The sequence below is a fragment of the Rattus norvegicus genome, chromosome 15 (genome assembly GCF_036323735.1).
Source record: "Rattus norvegicus strain BN/NHsdMcwi chromosome 15, GRCr8, whole genome shotgun sequence".
NCBI classification, from domain to species: Eukaryota; Metazoa; Chordata; class Mammalia; order Rodentia; family Muridae; genus Rattus; species Rattus norvegicus.
The window spans coordinates 2,781,958-2,808,062 of NC_086033.1; the positions used below are offsets into that span (position 1 = coordinate 2,781,958).

General features: G+C 44.9%; 1 protein-coding gene and 1 long non-coding RNA gene across 12 annotated transcripts in view; one reads left to right on the forward strand and one right to left on the reverse strand.

Annotated features, from left to right (window-relative positions):
* Kat6b (lysine acetyltransferase 6B) overlaps window positions 1-26,105 on the reverse strand; it is a 172,909-nt gene that overhangs the window by 93,423 nt on the left and 53,381 nt on the right. The window lies entirely within an intron of this gene.
* LOC134482074 (uncharacterized) lies at window positions 8,725-15,144 on the forward strand. The gene is made up of 2 exons (XR_010058083.1): window positions 8,725-8,999; window positions 14,611-15,144. It is a non-coding gene; the product is annotated as an uncharacterized LOC134482074 (long non-coding RNA).

Genomic DNA, 26,105 nt, shown 5'->3' on the forward strand with positions numbered 1-26,105 from the left:
AAGGTAACAAAGTAGCAGCAAAGTGTGAGAAATCTGAAAAGTCCAACCTCTATAATCAAATTACCCAGCGGATTAAGGCAGGAACCCCTTCCTTAGTGTTAATGGAGGTAACAAAGCCTCAGAGAAGTTTGATAAACTACAACTGAAAACTGACTTTAACGACAGTTTGGAGAAGGCCAGTAAGGGGCATAGAGTACAGAGTATTAAACTCTACTGCATTCTATTTATTTATTTGAGACAGGGTGTCTTTGTATAGCCCTGACTGTCCTGGACTGGTTGTAGTCCAGCTTGGACTTGCTTTGTGGACCAAGGCTGAAATCAAAACTAAAGAGATCTGCCTGCTTCTGCTTCCCAAGGGCTGGGATTAAAGACGTGCACCATCATACCTGGCTCTCTACCACATTTTTATTTGGACACCCCTTCTCTCCCCTTTTATTTTGTTCACGAACAAAAATCGCTAAACAAACAAACGAAAACCCAAGAGTTGTAGTTTAGTTAATAGTATTGTACCAAAACTTCCCAGTAATGTTTCTGGAATTTGTTTATGTAAGAGCTAACATCAGAGGGAAGTTGTAAAAGGGCATGCATAAACACTATGCCCAATGTGAGGCAGATCAGGAGGTTCAAAACCATCCTTAGATACACAGATACACAGTTCAGGTCAGCCTATGTCAAACAACAACAACAATAAAAAAAAATCATAAGCACAATGCTATTTTTTTGCAACTTTCCAATAATTTAGAATTATTTCAAAATGCTTTCTTTTAAAATGTTTATTTGAAGGCTTAAATCCGTGTGGCAAGTTACAGAAACATCACAACAAATGTTCATTTCCATACAAAGTTCCCAGGTCTAACAGGACAGCCAGGAGAGGTGGAGTGAGTCATTGCCATGCCTATACTAGACTTTCAGATTTGACCAGGAACAAACTCATATACAAACATGTCAAGTATAATTAAGAAAAGCCAAGTAAATAACTGTGATATTCAAAGCAAATACACTAAACCTGCAAAGAGCTCTGTAGCTGGTGCTGCCTCCTGGCCAGCATGTAAGGAGTCTCTGGGTAGACTCAGTGAACCCAGAAAACAACGTGAACACTGTGGCAGGAAAGATGGTTTAGCAGTTGAGAGCATCTGCTGCTCCTGCACAGGACCTGGGTGCCATTCCCAGCACTTACAAATCAGATCCCAACAGCCTGTCATCCAGGCGAGGGGTTCCAAAGCCCTCGGCTGGCCTCTGCTGGTGTAGTATACACATGAAACATATACGTGCTTACAGGCAAAGTACTCACACAGAATAAAAACAAAATGTGAATCATCACAAGACACCCCCCAAATATTCAGGACTACGGCTGTGTTCATGATGTTATCAGTGAGTAAGCACCACAGTGTCTCGGGGTCACATCGACGGTAACATCCATGTTTCAATTATGTCACAGGCAGGGTGGACTTTACGGCACTTTCAGGAAACCTGCACGGTGGCAGTGAGCAGCAGTATTAGGTCACTAATTCAAACAGATCTAGTACTGGTAACCTGAAAATGCTTCACTTTAAGACAGAGCAGACAATTACTTATCTAAATACTAATTTTAAGGGAAGGAAGCTTTAATCTACAGATATTTCTTGCCTTGTGGGGAATTACAATGAAATAGAACAATGGAGAAGCAACAGAGACTCTGAAGCTATCTGAGTAACACTGACACAAATGGAAGGGTGACAGTGCTGGGTGTGGCTGAGGGCGGAATCCTCACAATGCAACGCTTCTAAAACCCTGGGACCTTCTAAAACCCTAGGACCTGCACATGCAAGATAGTAAAGACGACCCCTCCAGAATGGGCGGAGACGCGTCAGGCACTTACAGGGATACTCGGAACCACTAGTTCCCCTGAGCTACGTGCACTGACACTCTGTCCTTAGGACTGCCACGTAAACAACACAGACGTTCTCCAAAGAGCGTCTGTTAGTAAAATCCTGAGTTCTTAAAAGGTGCTGCTTTCTTTTAAGGAAACATAAAAGTCGTCTTTGGGCCAAGCATACATCTTTAATCCCAGTGCTCTCAGGAGGCAGAGGCAGGGGGATTCAGGGTTCAGGGACAGCCTGGTCTACACAGCAAGCTCCAGGACAGCCAGGATAACACAGAGAAACAATGTAAAAGTCATCTTTGGAAACACAGCAGAGTGTGCCAGAAGAAAACAAAACACTCCATCTGTATAATTTGTATAGGAGAATCGTGTTCTAACTACACAGGCTTTTACCCCCTCTGTATAATGTGTATAGGAGGATCGTGTTATAACTACACAGGCTTTTACCCCCTCTGTATAATGTGTATAGGAGAATCGTATTCTAACTACACAGGCTTTTACCCCATCTGTATAATGTGTATAGGAGAATCGTGTTCTAACTACACAGGCTTTTCCCCCCTCTGTATAATGTGTATAGGAGAATCGTGTTCTAACTACACAGGCTTTTCCCCCCTCTGTATAATGTGTATAGGAGAATCGTGTTCTAACTACACAGGCTTTTACCCCCTCTGTATAATGTGTATAGGAGAATCGTGTTCTAACTACACAGGCTTTTACCCCCTCTGTATAACGTGTATAGGAGAATCGTGTTCTAACTACACAGGCTTTTACCCCCTCTGTGTAACGTGTATAGGAGAATCGTGTTCTAACTACACAGGCTTTTACCCCCTCTGTATAATGTGTATAGGAGAATCGTGTTCTAACTACACAGGCTTTTCCCCCCTCTGTATAATGTGTATAGGAGAATCGTGTTCTAACTAGACAAGCTTTTCCCCCCTCTGTATAATGTGTATAGGAGAATCGTGTTCTAACTAGACAGGCTTTTCCCCCCTCTGTATAATGTGTATAGGAGAATCGTGTTCTAACTAGACAGGCTTTTCCCCCCTCTGTATAATGTGTATAGGAGAATCGTGTTAACTAGACAGGCTTTTCCCCCCTCTGTATAATGTGTATAGGAGAATCGTGTTCTAACTACACAGGCTTTTACCCCCTCTGTATAATGTGTATAGGAGAATCGTGTTCTAACTACACAGGCCTTTACCCCCTCTGTATAACGTGTATAGGAGAATCGTGTTCTAACTACACAGGCCTTTACCCCCTCTGTATAACGTGTATAGGAGAATCGTGTTCTAACTACACGGGCCTTTCCCCCCTCTGTATAACGTGTATAGGAGAATCGTGTTCTAACTACACAGGCCTTTACCCCCTCTGTATAACGTGTATAGGAGAATCGTGTTCTAACTACACAGGCCTTTACCCCCTCTGTATAACGTGTATAGGAGAATCGTGTTCTAACTACACGGGCCTTTCCCCCCTCTGTATAACGTGTATAGGAGAATCGTGTTCTAACTACACGGGCCTTTCCCCCCTCTGTATAACGTGTACAGGAGAATCGTGTTCTAACTACACAGGCTTTTACCCCCTCTGTATAACGTGTATAGGAGAATCGTGTTCTAACTACACAGGCTTTTACCCCCTCTGTAAAACGTGTATAGGAGAATCGTGTTCTAACTACACGGGCTTTTACCCCCTCTGTATAATGTGTATAGGAGAATCGTGTTCTAACTACACAGGCTTTTACCCCCTCTGTATAATGTGTATAGGAGAATCGTATTCTAACTACACAGGCTTTTACCCCCTCTGTATAATGTGTATAGGAGAATCGTGTTCTAACTACACAGGCTTTTACCCCCTCTGTATAACGTGTATAGGAGAATCGTGTTCTAACTACACAGGCTTTTACCCCCTCTGTATAATGTGTATAGGAGAATCGTGTTAACTAGACAGGCTTTTCCCCCCTCTGTATAATGTGTATAGGAGAATCGTGTTCTAACTACACAGGCTTTTCCCCCCTCTGTATAATGTGTATAGGAGAATCGTGTTCTAACTACACAGGCTTTTCCCCCCTCTGTATAATGTGTATAGGAGAATCGTGTTCTAACTAGACAGGCTTTTCCCCCCTTTGTATAATGTGTATAGGAGAATCGTGTTCTAACTACACAGGCTTTTACCCCCTCTGTATAATGTGTATAGGAGAATCGTGTTCTAACTACACAGGCTTTTACCCCCTCTGTATAACGTGTATAGGAGAATCGTGTTCTAACTACACAGGCTTTTACCCCCTCTGTATAACGTGTATAGGAGAATCGTGTTCTAACTACACAGGCTTTTACCCCCTCTGTATAATGTGTATAGGAGAATCGTGTTCTAACTACACAGGCTTTTACCCCCTCTGTATAATGTGTATAGGAGAATCGTGTTCTAACTTCACGGGCTTTTAAACTGCTAATTAATCAATAGGGAAGGGAAGATGCTCATTAATACAAAAACCGGTCAATTCTTGAACTAGCTGCTTCAGAAAGTCACCAATTTTGGCTGAAGTCCCCAATTCATAAGTCCCTAAAATTTTCTAAGAGAAATAAATTGCTTTTAACCCCCACAATAAATAATCTAATGTGATAAATACTGGGCTAACTAAACCTAAATTAGTCCTAAGCATCTCATGTTGAAAAATTATGTTGAAAGCTACCCACATAATTCTTCAATTTAAAAATAATTAATTTAAATAATAAGGTTAAACTTTATTTTTCATTCCATGAGAATAGCATCTGCTTCTGTCGGACTTTTAATTTCTGGATAACTAATTACACTCTGAGACAGCAATAAAACACTATCACCCTGGTTCCAGGCTTGAGGATGGACAAGTGCAGCTGACTGGGCTCCAAGATTTTCATAACTACCACTCATGTTTTTGTCCACAATTGACTGAACAATGTAATCTACAGCAGCAGGACACTATTTCAGATAGCAACAGATTTCAGTTATCAGCTCTAGGCTGTTGGCTCCCCTGGGGCTGAGGCTGGGAGAGCTGGGTCAGAGTGCTTACCCGGCCAGCATGACCAGTCTGCTCCATCACAGGGACAGTGAGTACAAGACGAAATCTACATGGGCCATTTGCTGAACTTGATCATACTGAAACAGTTCCAGAGGGTAAGAAAGGAGGTTAGTGTCCATGCACACAGAACCAGGTCCATGTACCGTTCCACCTCCAATCAGATGTGGTGCCCCTATTACTGACTGCACTTGCAGCTGTCCTAGGCGTTGGTAAAGGAAAAGTGGAGACAAGAAGCAAACTTCTCACATAATAAATCACTCTTGTGACACAAACCGAAGAAGCAGTCAGCATTAAACGGAGTCTGCTTTATAACACAGCCACATTCACTGCATGGTCTCTGATCCGGACTGTGAGAAATGCTCAGTCACTCTAGAAAAATGTACCAAAATATTCCTTTAAAAGAGGTAAGCTGAATGGAGAGATGAGTTGAAACCTTACAACATTTTCAAGTAATAATTCAAAACCGTGATGAGAAGAAAGGCACTGAGGATGTAGGAGAGCCACCAGCATGCCTGCTAGCAAGGTGCTGGAGAAACAGCTCCTGTGATAAGGCGAGAGCCAGTCCCACAGTTAGAACCATGCTGGCAATATGATTCAATGACTGATGAAACCCACCAAAGCCCTAGGCTTGATGTTCACAGCCACAAGAAATGACTAATTAGTAAGTCAATTAATTTAAAAGTTGGGTGTGGTGGTCCATGACTACACTCTCAGCACTCAGAAGGCCGAGGCAGGGGAGCCACAAGTTCTAGGTCTGCTTGGGGTATAAAGAGACCCTGTCTCAACGCACAACAAACAATAATGCTTGTTGGAGGTGTCAGCTCAGTGGTGGCATGGTTACCTTATACAAATGAAACCTGGGGTTTGTCCCAAGCATAGTAGCAGTAAATAAACATACACACAGTTTCTAGGAGGAAATCCCACATGACATCCTCATGAGTCAATCAAAGGGATCCTGAAAATGGCAACGGTGGTCTAGTAGACAAACATGTCCAGCTCCAGATCAAGAGGGAAGCTTGAGGATCAAGAGCGCACAGCTCCTGTATGTGCACCCACGTCACGTAACAGGAGTGGTGATTCCAGTTCTGTTGATGCTCAAGTTTACAGACCTCCTCTTAAACCCAAGCAGACTCAGGGGACGCTGACAGGGGCGGGGTACAAGGGGGTGAATATAGGCAAAACCTTACATTAAACAAAACAAAAACAACAACAAAAAAGACAAAACAGAAGGAGGCAAAGGGCAGCTAGATGGTTTAATGGGTTAAAAAAGAGGAAGAAAAAACTTAAAAAAATTAATATGCTTGCTTTAGCAGAACTTTATCTTTTTTTTTAAAAAGGTGATTTTTACTTATTTATATGAGTGCACTGTAGCCATTTTCATACACACCAGAAGAGGGCATCAGATCTCATTCTAGATGGTTCTGTACTACCATGTGGTTGCAGGGAATTGAACTCAGGACCTCTGGAAGAGCAGTCAGTGCTCTTAACCTCTGAGCCATCTCTCCAGCCCTTCAGCACAACTTTAAATAGGTCCTATTACTTGAGTACTCAGAAGTAAGGGAGCTTCAAAGAGCAGAATGTTACTAAGCCTCCAAAATCAAACTCACTTCGTCTGACAAAGTCATATGCATGGACAGGCTGGAGGGGGCAGAGATAACAAACCCCCAGGTAATGCCACACACTTGTAATCTCAGCATTCCGCAGGCAAACCACAGGACCATGGGTTAAAGGCCAGCCAGGCCTACACAGGGAGAACCTGTCTCAAAACACCAATGATGACTGATGGTAGGGACAGACTGATGGTCTGAAGGACAATGGGCAGACAGGACTGATTGGTTGACCGCCTACCTCTTTTCATACTATAATTACATACATAAATAACTAAATTAGTGTAAAGACAGCTGGGTAAGACAGCTGGGTCCAGTCTATCAGAGCAGACTGCTAACAGAGGAATGACAGGAAGAGGTCCTTCCTGTACCACATCCTATTCAGTGCATGCTTGGCCTCAATGAAGCAGGGGGGACTGCAAAGGCTTGGAGAGAGCCCTTCAGGAGCTCTAGGAGCTAAAAGAGGCAGAGCTCAGACGCTGCACACTGAAGGCCTAGAAACACCGTGATCTCTACGAAATGTCCCGTGAGACACAGGTTAGAAATCAGGGTGATATTTACTCACTAGAAGCCTAGGGAAGGAGGCTTGCTGTAGAAAGCATTTGTCACCACAGCACCTGATTCTGACCCAGAAGCCAATATCCAGGCAGAGGAGATGGGTAGGAAGCAACAACCACGAGAACTGTCCGAGAAGACCCATGAGTCTAGTTATCACAGAGCTTCCCAAATCTGAGTCCACCCACCTACTGTCTGAGAGAAGCTGGGTAGTGAGCAGTTCTTTGTAACTGAAGAGTGTGGATAAGAACCCCTGGAAAGGAGCTGTGTCTACGAAGACTGACTGATAAGAACTGCAGGCCCAGAGACTAATTACTTTATCTTGGGCTAGCTCTAGGTCTTCAGAACAGCCAGCCATTCCTTGCCCACCCCGTGTCTGAACTAACATCTTGTGACTAATATATAAAAGCCCTTTAGAAGCTATCAACTTAACAGACTACTAGCTTCCACCAAGGCAAAAGCTAAGAATGCCATCAGACAGCCTCTTGGGCCTACAGAAAAGGTTCTCCCATCCTGCTCTAACTGCCTTTCTGATATACCCACCAATTTATTTTAAACTTGTCTTGATTTATGACTTCTTTTTTTCCTGTAAAACTATGGAACTCCACGAAACTGCTTCCGTGTTGAAATATGGAATCTGGGGTAACTAACCCTGTGTTCCCAGGCTGTCACTCAAAATTATTCCAGAAAAATCTACCTCTTCTTCCCTTTGAGATGAGAGCTGTAGTTTTTACACAAACCCAGGAAATGTGGCAGAAAATGGGCCTGGTCCTATGTACATGTTTATAAGGCCAGGGTGGCATCTCCTGCCTCTGCGTCTCAGATGTCCTCTGTCCCCACTGCTTACTCTCCTCCCAGACTCTTCACAAAAAGACACATTCATTGTGACTTAGAAACTTTGAGCCCTACGTTTGCGGTGCACACCTTTACTGCCAGCACTGGAGGCAGAGGCAGGTGGACCTGTGAGTTCAAGGCCAGTCTGTGAGTTCTATCACAGCCAGGGCTACACAGAGTAGCCCCGTCTTTCTGGGGGTGGGGGTGTTGAGGTGGGGGTACACGACACACTTTAGAGTTGGGGATGATTGGCAGTACATATATATTTATGTATAGGTCAAAGAAAACTCAGAACTGACATCATATTTAAGTGATTTGCTTATGTCTTGTGGATTACATGAGTATCTAGGCTGGAAAAGCAGAGCATCAGGAAAGGTATGAGGTATGGCCGAAAATGGTCACATATCAGTAGGTTTACAAAGTGCAAATGAGTAACTAAGGTAGCATATTTCATATTAGGAAAGCCCTCCAGAAGCAGATGACTCCATGCAACAGCACTGGAAAATTCAAGAAGAAACAAGGCTCAGAATCAACCCAAGGATACACCGGGCCAAGCAGGACAGTCAGTGGGAAGTGGAGCCCCACAGACACCTCTCCAAATAGAGATTCCCTTTCCAAATGTTCCCTAAGCTCTTGTCCACTGAATCTAAGCACTTTCTGGTGAGTTGGGTTGGTTTTGCCTGTCATAATAGAGAAGAAAGGTCTGTTCTGAAAGAGGACAGGGTAAGACAAATTCAGGAAGGCAAAGAAATGTCTCCACCCCACCCAATGTGCCTTGGTCATAGCCAAACCAACAAACATCTGCAAGCAGCACTAAGGAGCCCTGCAAGCAACTGCACAGTGCCACGTGTGCAGGGCGAGAACATTTACTGCACCACTGACAAGCTGCAGGAGAAGCTAACAAGGCTGCACCGGAAGCCATGGGTAGGCAGCTGGGGCAGCAGACACTCCAGAGGCTGGGCCACCGTGACGAGGACGAGGGCTGTGAAGAAGGAAGTGTCATGGCCACTGAGCTCGGCTCACCTGGAACTGCTCACAGGAGTAAAGAAAGAGGAAAGGTGGAAAGAGACTGGGAGTGGTAAAGTAGGTGAGCAGGAGGCGCGGGGGTGGGGGGGCATGGGGGTGGGGGGGTGGGGGGGTATGGGGGGGGGGCAGCAAGCCCCTCTCTTGACTCTCAGGTCCTCCTCTCCTCCTTCTTTCTACTTCACTTGCCTGTCTTCCCCACTCTCACTAGAGCAGTACCAATTAGAACTACCCTTTGGCTTAGACGAAACAGGAACATTAGGAACATGTTTGAAATATCATACCCAGACCCCCTCAAAAAATATACATATATTCTGAATTTATATCATTTTGTTACAGTTTCTCTCCTAATGGATTATATAGCCCACACTAAAAATGTCTCATTTGTTTCGTTAAAACTAAGCTTTCACCATGGTCCTCCACCACAACACTGTTAGATAACATCGATGAGGTGTTCTCTCTATAAAGAAAACCCCTCGGCTCCTCTGTGGGCGGGGCAACCACAGGGTGTATGCAAAAGAGCTGCTGTGTGGGACTGTGGCATTTCAAGGAGTGGGGAGAAGTGATCCACCCCGGGTGCAGGGGATGCGGGAGGATTGTCTGGAGAGGATTTTAAAATAGTAACAACAAAGTGTCTGCTTTGTATTATTATCTAACACCTGCAGTTCTAAACAATCATGACTTTTGCTACTGGAGCTGACAGCTCGAATATGAGACGGGTGTCCCAGGTCCACCACTATTGCTCAGCCGCCATATTAAACACTTTTAACACTCACTACAACAGGAAGAGGAGGCTTAGGGATTGGAGATATGGGGGTCTACTCTGGGTACCTGATTCCCAAGTCCGCAAGTCACACCCTCTCAAGGAAAGCAAGCAGAAGGCATGAGCGCCCCAGGACACTGAGCTGGGAGTCAGTCACCTTCCATTAGCCTACTTTCTTACCTTCTCCACCAGTCAATCAACACCCGACTGACTGTAGCTCTGAGAACAATCTTCTACATTACTAATTTAAGGCCTATTCCTTGACAGTTTCCCTAGAGTGCAGGCAGGTTAACTCTGTCACACAGACAGTCACTGTGGCCTGAGGCGATCATCTCTCACAGCGGAGGACTGGAACTGTGAAATGCAGCTCGTGAAAACAGTTTGGAGTCCTGGGTGTTCATTTTAATGGGCAAGGACATCTTTGTCTTTATGTACTGTCAAAATTCCCAAAATGAAACATTTCGTTTTCTTAATTGCTTTAATTTTAGGCTAACTATGCTTTTTACTGGGAGCCACCATACTGAGAAAATGCAGAAGGTAACTGAGAAAGAATACACTCCTTCATTTGCTAATATTGTAACTGTGCAAAAATTATTTCCTCTCCCCAGCGTATCCATGTAGTAAGTAGAATTTTAAGTCACAACCTTCAAATTCTAGTGAGGATAGAATTCCTCTAATAATATACAACTCTCAGACTACAAAATTCTAAACAGAGAGCCTGGCTATAAGGTCCTTGGGGACTAAAGCAAAGTCATTTCCTTTTATCAAATCCCCACCTCTGCAAAGAGAAAAGATAAACTATAAGAATAAAATAACTGCACAAAGTTAAAGTCTGAAGTAAACACACCGGGGAGGAGGACAGGCACAGAAGTTCACAGCTGTTCCCTTCAAGATGTAAAGCTGCTCGTCTAGCTCTGAGCTTTCCGGGCAGATAGATACGCTGGCGAAACTGAGGAGCCCGGCAGCAAGGTAGGCAGTAAGCAAGGGATGCCCAGAGCAAGGCCGGGAAGCCAGCAGAAGTCTTGACCCTGATATGCTGACCTTGGTCAATCCCTCTCCCCAGCATGAGCAGGGTCAGGCTTTCAGAGTCAGAAGGCTGTGGCTCGGTGAGTAAAGGTACCTGCCTGACAACAAACCTGACGACGTGAGATCTCAGGAACCCACACAGAAGACAAAACCTGGGCAGCTGTGGGGTGATGCAAGGCTTAAATTAGTAGTTAGTGCATGGGAGGGAGACAAAGGCAGGTGGACCTCTGTGAGTGCCAGGCTAGCCTTAGCTACACAGTAAGACTGTCTTTAAAGAGAGGATGAGAAAACTTCCTAGTTGTTCTCTGACCTATGCATTTTCACATATCTTTATATGAAAAGTAATTTCAAAACTATCTTAAGGGAAGTGTGGTTAGAGATTGACTCATTTATTACAACTCATAAAGGTTATAAGTTCTTGAAAGTTGCAGTTCTTGAGACAAAATGCCCCGTTGTGAAGAGGTGCCCTAGGAGCAGAGGCCCACAGTCCTATTGTAAGCCACTGAAGTGTGCCAACAGTCACTGAGTGAGACTCCAGTTCTACCTTATATTCTGATTTCAACAGAAACACCTTGAGCAAAAGGAACACAGTGAACCAGTGCTTGGATTCATAGAAATACATTTGCATTATGGCTATTTCCTGTGCACCAACTGAAAGCTAATGTTGTGGACCCTAGATGAGCTGGCGGTGGGCACTTTCACTCTCTCTAGTACTGTGGTGGTTTGAATATGCTTGGCTCATAGTGGGTGGAATTATTAGGCAGTGTGGCCTAGTTGGAATAGGTGTGGCCTTGTTGGAGGAAGTGTGTTGTCTCTGTATAGGCATACTCTGAGGGTTCCTAGTGCTTAAGCTCTGCCCAGTGTGGAAACGGAATCTCTTCTGGCTGCCTGTGGATCAAGACATAGAACTCTTGGCTCCTATAGTACCATGTTTGCCCAAACGCTGCCATAACTTCCCACCATGACGATAATGGAATGAACCTCTGAAACTGTAAGACAGCCCCAGTTAAGTGTCCTTTATGACAACTGTCTTGATCATAGTGTCTCTTCACAGCAATGGAGACCCTAACTAAGACAAGCACATGGTTTAAGGTTAAAAGGTGGTCTTCTTTCTCTTTTTTGGTGGCAGGAGCACTAATAGGGCTGACCTCCACAGCTCTGCCACGTCTGGGTATTTGCTAACCATCCGAACTGAGCACCCAAGTGCCGGGAGCAAATACTTCCCCAGTCTTAAAACCAAACCCACTGAACTCCTGACTCAAAAGCCAGGCTCTCTAGCTAGGCCAGCATGAGCCTGTGACTTAGCAAGGACTCTGCCCTTCACATCCAGGCAAAGTTAGACTGAAGTTAGACAAAGTTCAGAATTCGCCAGTCCTTACGCTATATTGCTTTTCTACTGATCCTGGCCGTGGGTAAAACGAACAAGCAACATCAACAAATCTACTTGTGGCTGGAGACATGGTTCGGCTGTTAAGAACACTAGGGCTCTTTGTGAGGACCCAGGTTCAATCCACAGCTCCCAAATGCTATCAACCATCTGTAACTCCAGTTCCAGGGACTCAGATGCCGATTCTGACCCCTGTAAGCACTGCATGTATGATGTATTTGATGTGCATATATACATGCAAGCAACACACTTGTGCACATAAAATACGAAGTTAAAAAAAGTCTCAGCCACAGTGAAGGTGAGTGTCAGGCTAGTCTGTTATTGGAAGCTGCTGGGAAGGACGCACGCTTCTGGGCTCATTTAGGTGGTTAGCAGTTTCAGTTCCCAGCAGTTGCAGGATTGGGGACTTCACATCTTCTCTGGCTGTCAGCTGGAGGCCACGTGCAGTTTCTAGAAGCTTCTCCTGCTCCACCTTCAGACAGTAACAATTTATTGAGCTGCATCCTATGCATGCATTTCTACTGCTGCAAGTTCAAAGCCATGGTCTGGGGTCTAGGCCATGTCATAAAAGCAAAATGGGCTCGGGATGGGACTACAGTGTACCTAGGAAATCTCCCCTTTGCCAAACAGAGTACTATAATCTCCGACTGGTAAACGGGGTACTATAATCTCCAACTGGTAAACGGGGTACTATAATCTCCGACTGGTAACAGAGCACTATAATCTCCAACTGGTAAACAGAGTACTATAATCTCCGACTGGTAAACAGGGTACTATAATCTCCGACTGGTAAACAGGGTACTATAATCTCCGACTGGTAAACAGAGTACTATAATCTCCGACTGGTAAACAGGGTACTATAATCTCCGACTGGTAAACAGGGTACTATAATCTCCGACTGGTAAACAGGATACTATAATCTCCGACTGGTAAACAGGGTACTATAATCTCCGACTGGTAAACAGGGTACTATAATCTCCGACTGAACACATCTGCAGCTTCTGCCCACTCTCAAGGGAGAGGCATTACACGCGGCAGAGCTCAAGGCCTTGGTCAGAATTCTGCCAAGCACACTGAACCTGGGAAATCCAGCACAGTGATGACCGGAGAACCCCGAAGCCCTCCCATGCCACATGCACACTGCTGCAGGTGCTTCACAGGAATCCAGCTGGTTTCTCAGCCCTTCCCTGGCTTCCTAGGTGCTACAGCTTTCCCATTTTGCTTCGCCTGCACTTGAACCGTATCAGTGCACCCCTCAGTCCCAGAAACCGAGTTTCTTCGAAGCTAGTAAAAATACAGTTAAACGTTTAACTATCTATGCATCACTGTGATAAGTACCTTGAAAGATAGAAATACTCAGCTCCCTTCAAAAGGGCGACTGGTAAGTCGAGCAAGACAAAGCAAAGACAACATACAATCACCATCAGTGCCAAACAGTATTAGTTTTAAAAGCAAATAATTAATAAAACACTCAGATTCAACCACACAGGGCTTCTGGGTTTTGGGTAGTTTTTCAAGGCAGAGTTTCACTGTGTAGCTTGGCATCCTGGAACTCACTCTGCAGACCAGGCTGGTCTCAAACTCAAGAGATCCTCCTGCCTCTGCCTCTGCCTCTGCCTCCCAAGAGCTGGAATCAAAGGTGTGTGGCACCACTGCTGGCCGAGTTTGCTATCTCTGAACTCTAAAGGTATCATAATTTAAAGTTAAAAAAAAAAATGGATTCGTCAACTTTAGAGACATAATTTAAAGTTAAAAAAAAAATGGATTCGTCAACTTTAGAGACAGCTTTAAAGTGGCTAGAGTGTAGAGACATTAAAAAAGAAACCATAAATCAGAACTCTTGGCAGGCTGTTTAAAGGTTACCTTTTATCTTGGGGTGTTTTACCGACATGCTGTGTGTGGTAAAGCCAGATGCTTAGCACTGGGTCACCACCACCAGCATGATTCTAACGTAGTAACAGGAAAAACGCGTATTTTGAGAAGTACACCGAGGTGGTACCTATCTGAAGAGTGGTAGTACAGGAGATTCTCACCAGTGTTTACTAATTACATATTTTTGTAAAATTATTTTTAATTAATTAATAAATCACTTTGTCTTTTTTTTTTTTTTTTGGTTCTTTTTTTTTGGAGCTGGGGACCGAACCCAGGGCCTTGAGCTTCCTAGGCAAGCGCTCTACCACTGAGCTAAATCCCCAACCCCAAATCACTTTGTCTTAATTAGAGTTTTTATTGCTATGATAAAACTTGAAAGTATCTTACACTTCTAGGACACATCTCTGAGGGAAGTCAGGGCAGGAACCTGGAGGCAGGAACTGAAGCAGAGGCCATGGGGGAACACTGCTTAAAGGCTTGCTCAGCCTGCTTTCTTTACACAACCCAGGAATAACAACCCCAGGAAGGTTATGAGCTAGGCCCTCCCATATCAACGTTAATCATGACTAACTAGCCTAAGGCTTATCGGATGGAGGCCTTTTTTCAACTAAGATTCCCTTGTCCCAGGTCTTCATTTGTGTCAAGCTGACAAAACAGCAGCAACAACAACAACAACAGCAGCAGCAGCAACAACAGTAACAACAGCAGCAGCAGCAACAGCAACAACAGCAGCAACAGCAACAACAACAACAGCCGCAACAACAGCAGCAACAACAGCAGCAGCAGCAACAACAGTAACAACAGCAGCCACAGCAACAGCAACAACAACAACAACAGCAGCAACAACAGCAACAACAACAACAACAGCAGCAGCAACAACAACAGCAGCAGCAACAACAGTAACAACAGCAGCAGCAACAACAGTAACAACAGCAGCAACAACAACAGCAGCAGCAACAACAGTAACAACAGCAGCAGCAACAACAGCAGCAGCAGCAACAACAGTAACAACAGCAGCAGCAACAACAGTAACAACAGCAGCAACAACAACAACAACAGCAGCAGCAACAACAGTAACAACAGCAGCAGCAGCAACAACAACAACAACAGCAGCAACAAGCAGTACATCATTTTTCTCAAATAAACTTGGGCAACCCATGATACCTGACCCAACCAATTTTTCTTTAAATTCGAACTTCCTGTTAGGTTTCATGCTCTACAAAACACAAACTGTCTTAAAGCACAGAGGGTTTGGACATGATGTGGGGGACAGAGAGAGAGAGAGGAGATGGAGGGAGCGGAAGAGGGAACGGGAGGGGGAAAGAGAGAGAACACAAGTCCCGTTTGAAGAGTCTGAACTAAGAGCAAACTTTCTAAGAGCAATGACCGCAGCAGGAAGATACCAGAATTCAAGCTAATACAGGATATGAAGGGAGACAGATGGCAGGGCAGGCTGTACACAGAGAAGGCAAAAGAAGAGACCAGAGGGGAGGTGGTGGGCAGGCAGGTGGAAGAAAGAACAGACAGAAGGACATGGTAACCAAAGCATCTGACCCTCCACCTCTTCCTTTGGCATTTCGATATCCAAGAACATTCCATTCTCCTTTTAAAAACCAGTAATTTTTCCACTCTTCAACCAAAAGGAGCCCAATTGGGGTTTCATTTAAAGTTTAAAATATTAAATGCTTCCAACAAGATAAAAACAAGTTTTAAAAAGATCTTCTAAAACACAATTTTTTACTATAGCTCCCCCCACCCCCTCCACACACACAACTTCTTCAAACCGCAGTGCCCAGCCAAAGCTGGTGGGAATTTGTGAGCTTCCCCACTCTAGTGCCCACATAGAACAATCCCAGGCAGAAAGGATTTGCCCATTAGCTACACTATCTCCGCCAAGACAGCAGCCTTATTAAATTACAACTGTTTGAACAAGGTCAAGCCCTCAGAGTTTAATTCAAAGTGTTTCCAGGTATAATGCTGTCAGGTCAACTTAAACAAGCCAACAGAGGCTTTGAGCCTGATTAAATATTAACACAGAATCTTTCACATCTGTTTTTACCCAAGGATGAAATTACTGTACATCACTTCAGCTAGCTCATTAATATACCACACACACACACACACACACACACACACACACACACACACACACACACATCTTGCTCAAAGGTTACAGGAATATCAACACTTCAGAGGCCTGCCGTGAGACTGCCCACACAGCCAGAGTGAGGTCACTGAATACTTTATTGGACATCAATATTTCTTTACAAAATGTGAGATAATCAGTTAGACACAGACACATTTTAAATTAAAGGATGAAAAATGCCACGAAGATAAGCCAGTTGCTTTTGATCGGAACCTTCTAATCTCTCCCTCAGTTGGCTTCGATGGGTAACTTGATAGCTCACGTTGAGCAAACATTTTGATTCAACAGTAATTACTCTATAAAATAGAGGGTTGCTGCATTCCTAGTCAGCCACAGAAATCTCCTCCTTCATCTTGGAGAAGAGCAAACTAGGCATGATGGAGGCTAAGGATGCATCCCCAGGGGACAGACGGGCAGAACTCTGTGAGTTCAAGACCAGCCTAGTCCACACACAGTGAGTTCTAAAACTACAGCGAAGTGAGACTCTGTCTTTTTAACAACAACAACAACAACAACAAAAAAAAAAAAAAAAAAAAAAAGGCAGCTCCACACAATGAAGAGAGTGTAAATATAAAATACAAGAGATCCGTATGAACATCCCAAACATTTGCAAGCACGAGCACTTGAGCCCTGAACCTGCACCTGGACTGGGGGAAACAGGTCAAGCCTTATAGCCTTCCAATCAGAAATGCACCTAACAAACATCTCACAGACTCATCCTATTTCATGTCCAACACCTGCCACCAATCCTTCCGCTGCAGGCTGCAGGGGTGACGGCGTCGTGCTGGCTATGATAACTGCCAGCTAGGGGTCCTGTGCAAGTCTCCTATCCCTTCCCTCTTCTGGTGAATGGGGAACCCACTGGTTGTTGACAGCTGTCTAGCCTCCACACCTTAGCCACTTGGGTAGACACAAGTACAGTCCCCATGCCTCTGTGAATGGTGGAAGTGCCAGGGGCAGGACCTGCCTGAGCAAGCTGCTTCTCAAGGCCCGCTGGGCGAAGAGTCTCTGTAACTGCTCTCTTGGCAGGACAAATGGCAGCCTTTCCCCATTCTCAAGGGCAAAACTAAAATGCAAAAGGTGCTGCTTCACAGTGGAAACAAAGCGCAAGAGGCAGAGACACAGCCTGCACGAGGATCTCTGAGCAACCAGGGCTAACACCCTGATTAATAGGTTAATAGGAATATTAGCTGTCTTTAGATGTCGGCCATTAGGTAGTGTGCAAATTGTCTATGTTGAAATATTAGCAATAAGGGGTTGGGGATTTAGCTCAGTGGTAGAGCGCTTGCCTAGCAAGCGCAAGGCCCTGGGTTTGGTCCCCAGCTTCGGAAAAAAAAAAAGAAATATTAGCAATAAAGCAATTAAAAGAACACCTATTCCATCAAAGGAGAGCATCGCCCACATTCTCCTCTAAAGAACCCACTGGCCACCGTGCAGTGGAGCATGCCTTTCATCCTAGCACTTGGGAGGCCTTCTGATCTACAGAGTGAGCTCCAGGACAGCCAGGGGCTGCATGGAGAAACCCTGTCTTGGAAAAACCAAAGAATCTCACTGTCTCTCTCTTTTCTTAAGTTCTTCAAAACTTGGACCCTACACACCACAACTCGGAGATTTACATCTTGTACTGCTTTCTTACTTAATTCATACTTTCTTACTTAATTTCATAATCTGTTTGCTACATATGAAGGAGTAATAAGCTACTTAAGGGTAAAGCATTTTCACAACCTCGATATCGACTAAGATATGGCTCTAACACGCAACTGGAGACAATAATGTCAGTACAACACTTACAGATATTGACACATCCTAGCTCTAACATGCGACTGGAGACAGTAATGTCAGTACGACACTTACAGATTTTGCTCCCCCATGATACTGCTTTTTTTTTTTTTTTAATTCTTTAGGGGTTTACTGTGTAGCTGTGGCTAGCCTTGAACTCTCCATGTTGACCAGGCTGACTTCAAACTCAGAAAGATTTGCCTGCCTCTGCCTCTCACAGGATAGGATTAAAGAAAGTTGTGGTCACCATGACTAGATTTTTTTCTTTATCTTAAAAAAATTATTTTTATTTATGTGTATGAGTGTGTATGAAAATGTATGTTGCATCCCCTGAAGCTAGAGTTATAAGCAATTATAAGTAGCCTGAGATGGGTGTTGACAACTGAACTGGGGTTCTCTAGAAGAGCAGCACCCGTTCTCAACTACGAAGTCATCTCTCCGGGTTATACACTACTGCTTTCCAAGAGAGATGCTCACTGATTTAGGATTATAGGTCAAACTTTACACCCAAAAAAGGTGTAAAATTACATTCCCCAAACCAGAAGTGGTAAAACCTTCACACTTCAACTCAAATACTCACAGACTAAGGAAAAATCATCCAGGCATCATTTGTTGCCGACACTGTAGCACATGCCACTATCCAGCCAGCACTCTGGAGGTAGAGGCAGGAGGTCCAGATGTTCAAGGTCATGCCCAGCCACTTAGCAAGTTTTAAGGCCAGCCTAGATTATATAAGACTATGTATCAAAAACAAAGAACCAATTGTTGGGTAATGGACTTCTAAAAACTCATTTAGGATGGAAATTTTTTTTATAGAAAGAGCAATTCTTTCTCTGGATTTACCAACTACATATAAGACTTGGGAGGTGAAAAATCAAAGGTTCAACTTTTTTCAAACTTTAACATCCACTTGAAAATTCTGAGTAGTGCAAGGAGCTGCTTTGTGATCTCTTTTCTCTGCCCGCTGCCACAGCACAGCACTCACAGCATCCCGAGAGCCAGGCTGGAGTTCTTTGCTATTGGCCCTATGATGATGGGAGAGAAAGCAAAGCACCTGCTTTCTCAGATGCCCACCGCACACTGACACCACTCCACCACAGAAGACGGCCGGAAGGCTCACTGCAGTGATGGGGGAAAAGCTAGGCATGGTGACGCATGACTTTAACCCTAGCAGAGGCAGGCAAATCTGAGTTCCAGACTAGTCGGGTTTGTTTACATAGAGAATTCCAGGCCAGCCAAGACTACATAGTAAGAACTTATCTCCAAAAATTAGTAGGGGTGGGGAAGCCTGGAGAGATGGCTCCGCAGATAAGAGCTTCCTTTATCTTGCAGAGGACAGGAGACCTTCCTTCAGAACTCTGTGAGCGCCTGTACTTGTGCACGCACATACCCATATACAGAAACATAAATGTTCCAAGAGGCCAGATCTAACTTGTACAAACTCAGCCCAGACAGCCAGGTCAGACATTTCTGATTTGTTAAAAACAAAATTTTAGGGGTAGGGAAGATAACTTGGCTAGTAAAGTGCCTGCCCTCCAGTCCCCGACACACGGACTAAGCTGGTTTGCTGTCTGCAAGCCCAGCACTTACAGGGAGATGAGCAGGGGAAGAAGAGCAGCACAGAAAAGAGCGTGCTAGCCACCCAGGTGCGGGAGAGGCCCACTCTCCAAGGGGGGTGGAAGGCTGGCAAGATGGCAAGAGTAATCTCCAATACCCACATACTGGTAGGAGAGAATCCACTCCTGAATACTGTCCTCCAACCTCCACACACGCACCCACAGGCGCACACACACACATAACAAAAACACGCTGACAACCTCTAATCCCAGCCTACCATATCACCCCAACACATACATAATAATTCTGAGTACTTTGTTGTTCCTTTTTTACTAAACATAGCGACTCAGTGCCCACAGAGAAAAGGTACAGCCTATAGAATCCTGTTGCCTGCTATCTCTGCTATGATTTTTTAAATCCCTAAATTAACATGGCAAAAACAAGTAAAACTGAATTTCTGTTAATTTCCTGGTGGGGTTTTCAAGTTCTCAGAAACAAAACTGTCTCTACACTTCGACTTATTAGAGCAAAAAGCAACAGGTCCCTCTGTCTTAGGACTCCCAGGACTTAGGTTCTGATGGTTACACTTTTACTAACTAGAATTTAAGGCATGATACAAGCTGAAAACTGAAGTCAAGTCCAGCTTGGATGAAGTCCACTCCTTACTTGAGACACAACACAGATGCTGACCCCCTTTTTTCAGTCTGCAGAACACAAAGGACACGTGTGTTTCTAGGAGGCAGTGAGAGGATTGGGGGAGGGGAGGGGAGGGGGGCGTCTGCTAGTGGTGATGGAAAAGCACCTGAGCGGAGTGGGACCAGGAGCCTAGGGCAGGGGGCAAGGAGGCCATTTCCCCAGTCAGGGAGCAGCACTTACTTCCCTGGGGTTCTGCCCGTGCTTGTCTGGGCAGAAAAGGATTTGGGGGAGGCTAGTTTAGGCTCAAGATTGTAAGAAACACTTTTAAGTACACTTAAAAAAATGAGACACTTCAAAATTTTTAAGCATTACATGTAAACACCAGCAGTTAATAAAACAGCGGTGTGTTTAAGAGAAAACAGAATTCCAAGATTCTTCTACTGCGCACACAGACACACAGTGAATGATATAATCAAGTAGAGTGAACCATGCTAACTGTAAAGTCGATAAATCCTTTTCAGATTGTTGACCCACACACATACCAAAGAAAAGACTACAAGGAGCCTAACAGACGGGAATTAATCATCATGACGCTCTGGTTCAATCCTGAGCTACAGTGAGACAGTGTGTGCACCTGTACAGTGGACTTGACATAAGAGTGGACCGCCACAGTTAGAAGAAGTGGGATTCATTAAACAATCTCTCAAAAGGATCATTTCCTCTAATTATTGCTTTTGTAACACAAGACAAAGACAGCCGATGTAAGTCCGGAAAATCTACAGTTAGCTGCCAAAGTCTTGCCAGATAAGATTAGATGAGACGCATTTTTAGCAGCACAACTGGTAAAAGTTCTGTCACCTCTTCCTAAAGGGCACCGCTCTGTCTCTGCCCAGCCACTGAAGTGACAGGTAATGTGGGCGAGATCTTAGGGCAGGGCAGTGAGCTGGGAAAGGAAAAAGGAGAAACTAAGCAGGGAACTCCAGGAGCTCCCAGTGCCGTGGTGGTGAGGAGAGTTGTAAAACGCCTCGCACTACTTCTAGACAAGGGTTCTAGCCAGGGCTGTACAGATGACACTGCAGAAGAAGGCAGCTGGCTGGAAAACCCTCCTGTCTGAGCTGTCTTTGGAGGAAGAGAAGTATTTAAGGAAAAAGACATGAGGGAAAGGATAGCATTCCATCCTGCTAGCACAGCCTCATGGAGGGACCAAAGGCTCAGCTCCTACACGTTCACAAAGCCTTCACAGGAGAGGGGGACCACAGGGATGGTGATGTTGAGGATATCAAAGCTGGAAGGTTGGTGAGACCCAAGTCTACTGAAGGAAAGTGGCTTGGAAGACTCCACTGTTCCAACTCTTCTGTGTTCTGCAGATACTGGGAGGACAGCTAAAGCCTGGTGAACTTTTTAGCATTCAAAACTGAATTAATATTTCAAGTACAGAAATATAATTAGAGTGAAAAGGTAACCTATGACACTACATGTGGTGACACTAACCTGTAATCCTAGTGGTGGTTCAAAGAAGCAAGAAACACACATACACTCACACACTCACACACAAACACATACACACACACACACACACACACACACACTCACACATATACATACACACTCACACAGGAACACATACACACACATAGTGGGCACATAAGAAGAGGAAATTACTATCCAAAATACAGAAAGAACTACTACAATGTAATGTCAAAACAATCAATTTAGATATAAAAGGCAAATAGAGGGAGACGGGAAATGGGGAGCTAGCTGCTGTTCTTAGAGGAGACTTGGACTGAGTTCCCACCATCCATGTGGCAGCTCACATCCGCCTGTTAACTAAACGGTTCCTATGCTCTCTTCTGACTGGCCTCCACAGACACTGAATGTATGCAGTGTACTTAATACAGGCAAACGGCTCACACAAATAAAGTAAGATAAATACAACCAGGCATAGTGACGCACACCTGGAATCCAAGTGCTAGAGACGCTGAGGCAGGAGGGCTAAGAGTTCAAGGCCAGCCTGGACTAAAGTCCCATCTCTACACACGTGTATGCATATATGATCAGAAAGTAGTGCGAGGTGACAGCAATGTACAGAACTGCATGCAATGCCCGCGCCGTATTGGTGGATTAAAATATGTGGCCATAGGAAATGGAACTGCAGTGCTGGAGGCTAGACCCAGGGCTCTCACAAACATTCTACCAACAGGTTCCACTTCCAGCACAGTAGATTTTATTTTACAGTTCTGTCACGATAAACAAACAAATAAACCCAAAACTAACAATGCCAAAGAAACACAAGCAAGGGGTCCCTAATGCCCACATGAGGTCACAGACGTTATTATTAGCTGTCCACTAAGTTAGTGAGTTTACAGTGCTCAGGTTAGTGTGAAATTCAAAATTTCACTGCTAACATAGAAATTGCTAGTCGGCTATATAAGCTTAAAATCTGCAGGGTATAAGAACAGGTGAAAGTGCAGGAAATTACCAAAGCCAGCTCCCACGTATAGTGCTGAGACTGACTTTGCTGTCATCTCAGGGTTCGGTAACTTACCAGAACTACCAACTTCTAGTCATCCTTTTAAAAAGAAAATTGTGTTCTACATAAATAAAGCCAAACTTCGGGTGTTAAAAAGTCCAATGTCGTCTATAATGAAACTAATGTTGATGTTATCCAATGTAGAGTTCCTTCTCTGAAACTAGCAGTGAGAAAAAAGGACACTGATCCACTGCCCTATAGCCCAGCCACCCAAAGGTCTTGCTAAATAAACCCACATGCTGGTTCTACCTAATGAGAGCACCTTGGCTGGACCTCCAGGCTGTCTGGTACAGGCAGCTATATTCTCCTGGCTCAGCTCTCAGCATCTAATTCTGCGTCTATACCCATAACCTCCTTCCTGGCGGGCCTCCTACACCTGGCAGAGATCCACTGCCCCTGCGCAGACCCCTACCCCTAGTCTGTCGGGCTTTATCATTGCCCCCCCCCCCTTTTTTTTTTTTTTGGTTCTTTTTTTCGGAGCTGGGGACCGAACCCAGGGCCTTGTGCTTCCTAGGTAAGTGCTCTACCACTGAGCTAAATCCCCAGCCCCATCACTGCCCTTTTTACACATGGCCCCAGTCACTGCCCTCTCAGATAGAAGGAAGACACCAGCCTTGGTATTCACATCCCCAAGTCAATCTCACTCTCCTAAAACTTTCGGGAAATTCCATTCCAATCTCAGAGCACCAACTGGTAATTACCCCAAGGCTGGTAAGACACAACCTACCCTCGTGTCTACACTCTTAAGGCCCTCTGAATGGAGTGCAGGGGAGGGGGGAGAGAGGGGACAGTCCCAGAGAATGATGATGAAGAAGAAGAGGAGGAGGAGGAGGAGGAGGAAGAGAAGAGGAAGAAGAGGGAGAAGAGAGGAAGAGGAAGAGGAAGAGGAAGAGGAGGAAGAGGAAGGGGAGAAGAGGGAGAAGAGGGAGAGGAGGAAGAGGAGGAAGAGGAAGAGGAGGATGAGGGAGGGGAGGAGGAAGAAGAAGAGAAGAGGGAGAAGAGGGAGAAGAGAGGAAGAGGAAGAGGAGGAAGAGGAAGAGAAAGAGGAGGAAGAGGAGGAGGAGGAAGAAGAGGAGGAAGAGGAGGAGGGGGGAGGAGGAGGAAGAGGAGGGGGAGGAAGAGGAGGGGGAGGAAGAGGAGGAAGAGGAGGAGGAAGAAGAGGAGGGGGAGGAAGAGGAGGAAGGGGAGGAGGGGGAGGAGGAGGAGGAAGAGGAGGGGGAGGAAGAGGAGGAAGGGGAGGAGGAGGGGGGAGGAGGAGGAGGAAGAGGAGGGGGAGGAAGAGGAGGGGAAGGAAGAGGAGGAAGAGGAGGGGGAGGAAGAGGAGGGGAAGGAAGAGGAGGAAGAGGAGGAGGAGGAAGAGGAAGAGGAGGAGGAAGAGGAGGAGGGGGAGGAGGAAGAAGAAGATGATAATGACGATGATGATGATACTCTGCTCCTAGAGTCACATGCACAGAATCTACCTCTAGAATTCTCATACAAGGGCTGGGTTATGGATGAGCAGAGGTATAGCTTGAACATGTATCTGACCAATTGACAAGTCCTGCAATAAGTGCTTCTAGAATGCCTTTTCAGATGCTGTGGCTATTTAGCCTTTACTGTCTTCACTTTTATGACCTGGGTCCAAAAAACAGTGGGAATATGCACTTTAGCAGTCTAACATCCTCTCAAATGTGTTTTTATAGTGAGAAGGCGGACAGATAAAATAACTAGACAGTATCCTGCTAGAGCCCAAACTGAGATATAGGTTAGCACATACTAAAGGAACTTCCACTAAATCTAGAACTCCAGAGGGACAGTCTGAATGAAACCCAACGCCATTAAACATGCAAGTCACCGTACAATCCAACACTACTATATGGAAACAGGATCAACCCTACTGTCTCACGCTCCTGGATGACAGGGTTGGGCTTCAACAGTGCTCAGAGTTCTCACTAGAAGCACAAATAGTGGATCAGGGTAGCTGTATACAGAAGCAAATAAATGACTGCAAATTCTACCTACAGTCACACTTGTGTGTGCTATCGGAAAAGAAATCTTGAGCATTTCAGTAATCCTACTGACACTGTCCTGATACTGTCCAGGTTCAAACTCCAGGAAAACAATCAACAGTGCCCAGGAAGAACAGCAAATGCCCTCTTGAGCTGCACTGGTGCACTGACTTCTTAAACAGAAGGCAGATGCTGTCACAGCTCACCAGTAAGCACTTAAGATGAATAGTAGCTATCCACAGGCAGTCCTTAGTAAGTAACTATCCACAGGCAGTCCTTAGTAACTAACTATCCACAGGTATTCCTTAGTAACTAACTACCCACAGGCAATCCTTAGTAACAAACTATGCACAGGCAGTGCTTAGTAACTAACTACCCCCAGGCAGGCCTTAGTAACTAACTACAAACAGGCAGTCCGGGGTAACTAATGACCAACAGGCAGTCCTTAGTAACTAACAACCCACAGGCAGTCTTTAGTAACTAACTACCCACAGGCAGTCCTTAGTAACTAACTACCCACAGGCGCTCATTAGTAACTATCTACAGGTAGTCCTTAGTAACAAATGAACAACAGGCAGGCCATAGTAACTAATGATCCACAGGCAGTCCTTAGTAACTAACTACCCACAGGCAGTCCTTATCTCTCTCTCTCTCTCTCTCTCTCTCTCTCTCTCTCTCTCTCTCACACACACACACACACACACACACACACACACACACACACCAAAAACCACTGGTGATGATAAGCAAGGCTGTTTCTGTCAGTTCACATTATATGCCAATAATAGCGTGGGACTATCAGTCACAGTCAGCAGAAATGAGAGCTCCAGAGGGCTAGAATCATTCATGCAAGGCTGATGGCAAAGATGGCAGGAAATTCTCTAATTTTTTAATGTCAAATCATGTTGTCTATGTTTGACTTTGCAAATTGCCGCCTATTAAAATATCCATTTACTACAATGACAAATACATGCTGTGACACTTATGAAATTGTTATTTTTAAAGCATCACAGTCACAAACGAGTAACCCCTTGTACTACGTGGGGGGAAAAAGAAACAAACCAGGATCTGATAATTTACAGTAATGGCGAAAACAAGCCCAAGAGCGGCCACATTTCCCTCTGAGTCCTAAGGTCAGCTCAGCACAGCAAGGCACTTGCAGTACCCAAACCAGGGTGCCGGAAGGTAAAGGCTTCTTGCCATGGGCAGCACTGAACAGTAAGAGCAGCAAGAACCAGAGACACGAGGGCCGGGGAAAGACTCACAGCTCCCCACTTGGGGCTCACCTATGTTCTTCTCAACTAGCTGTGCAGGAAACCTTCACATCCAATTTTACCTCCTCATAAAATGTTCAGTTCTGTGCTTTTTAGTGAATGGAAGAATAACACAAGGATGACCTCTGAAAGAGGTTTGCAGGGGCTGCAAGGCAGAGAGTTGAAAACAAAGTTTGTGTCACAAACATAACTTTGAAATCCAACCATTTATA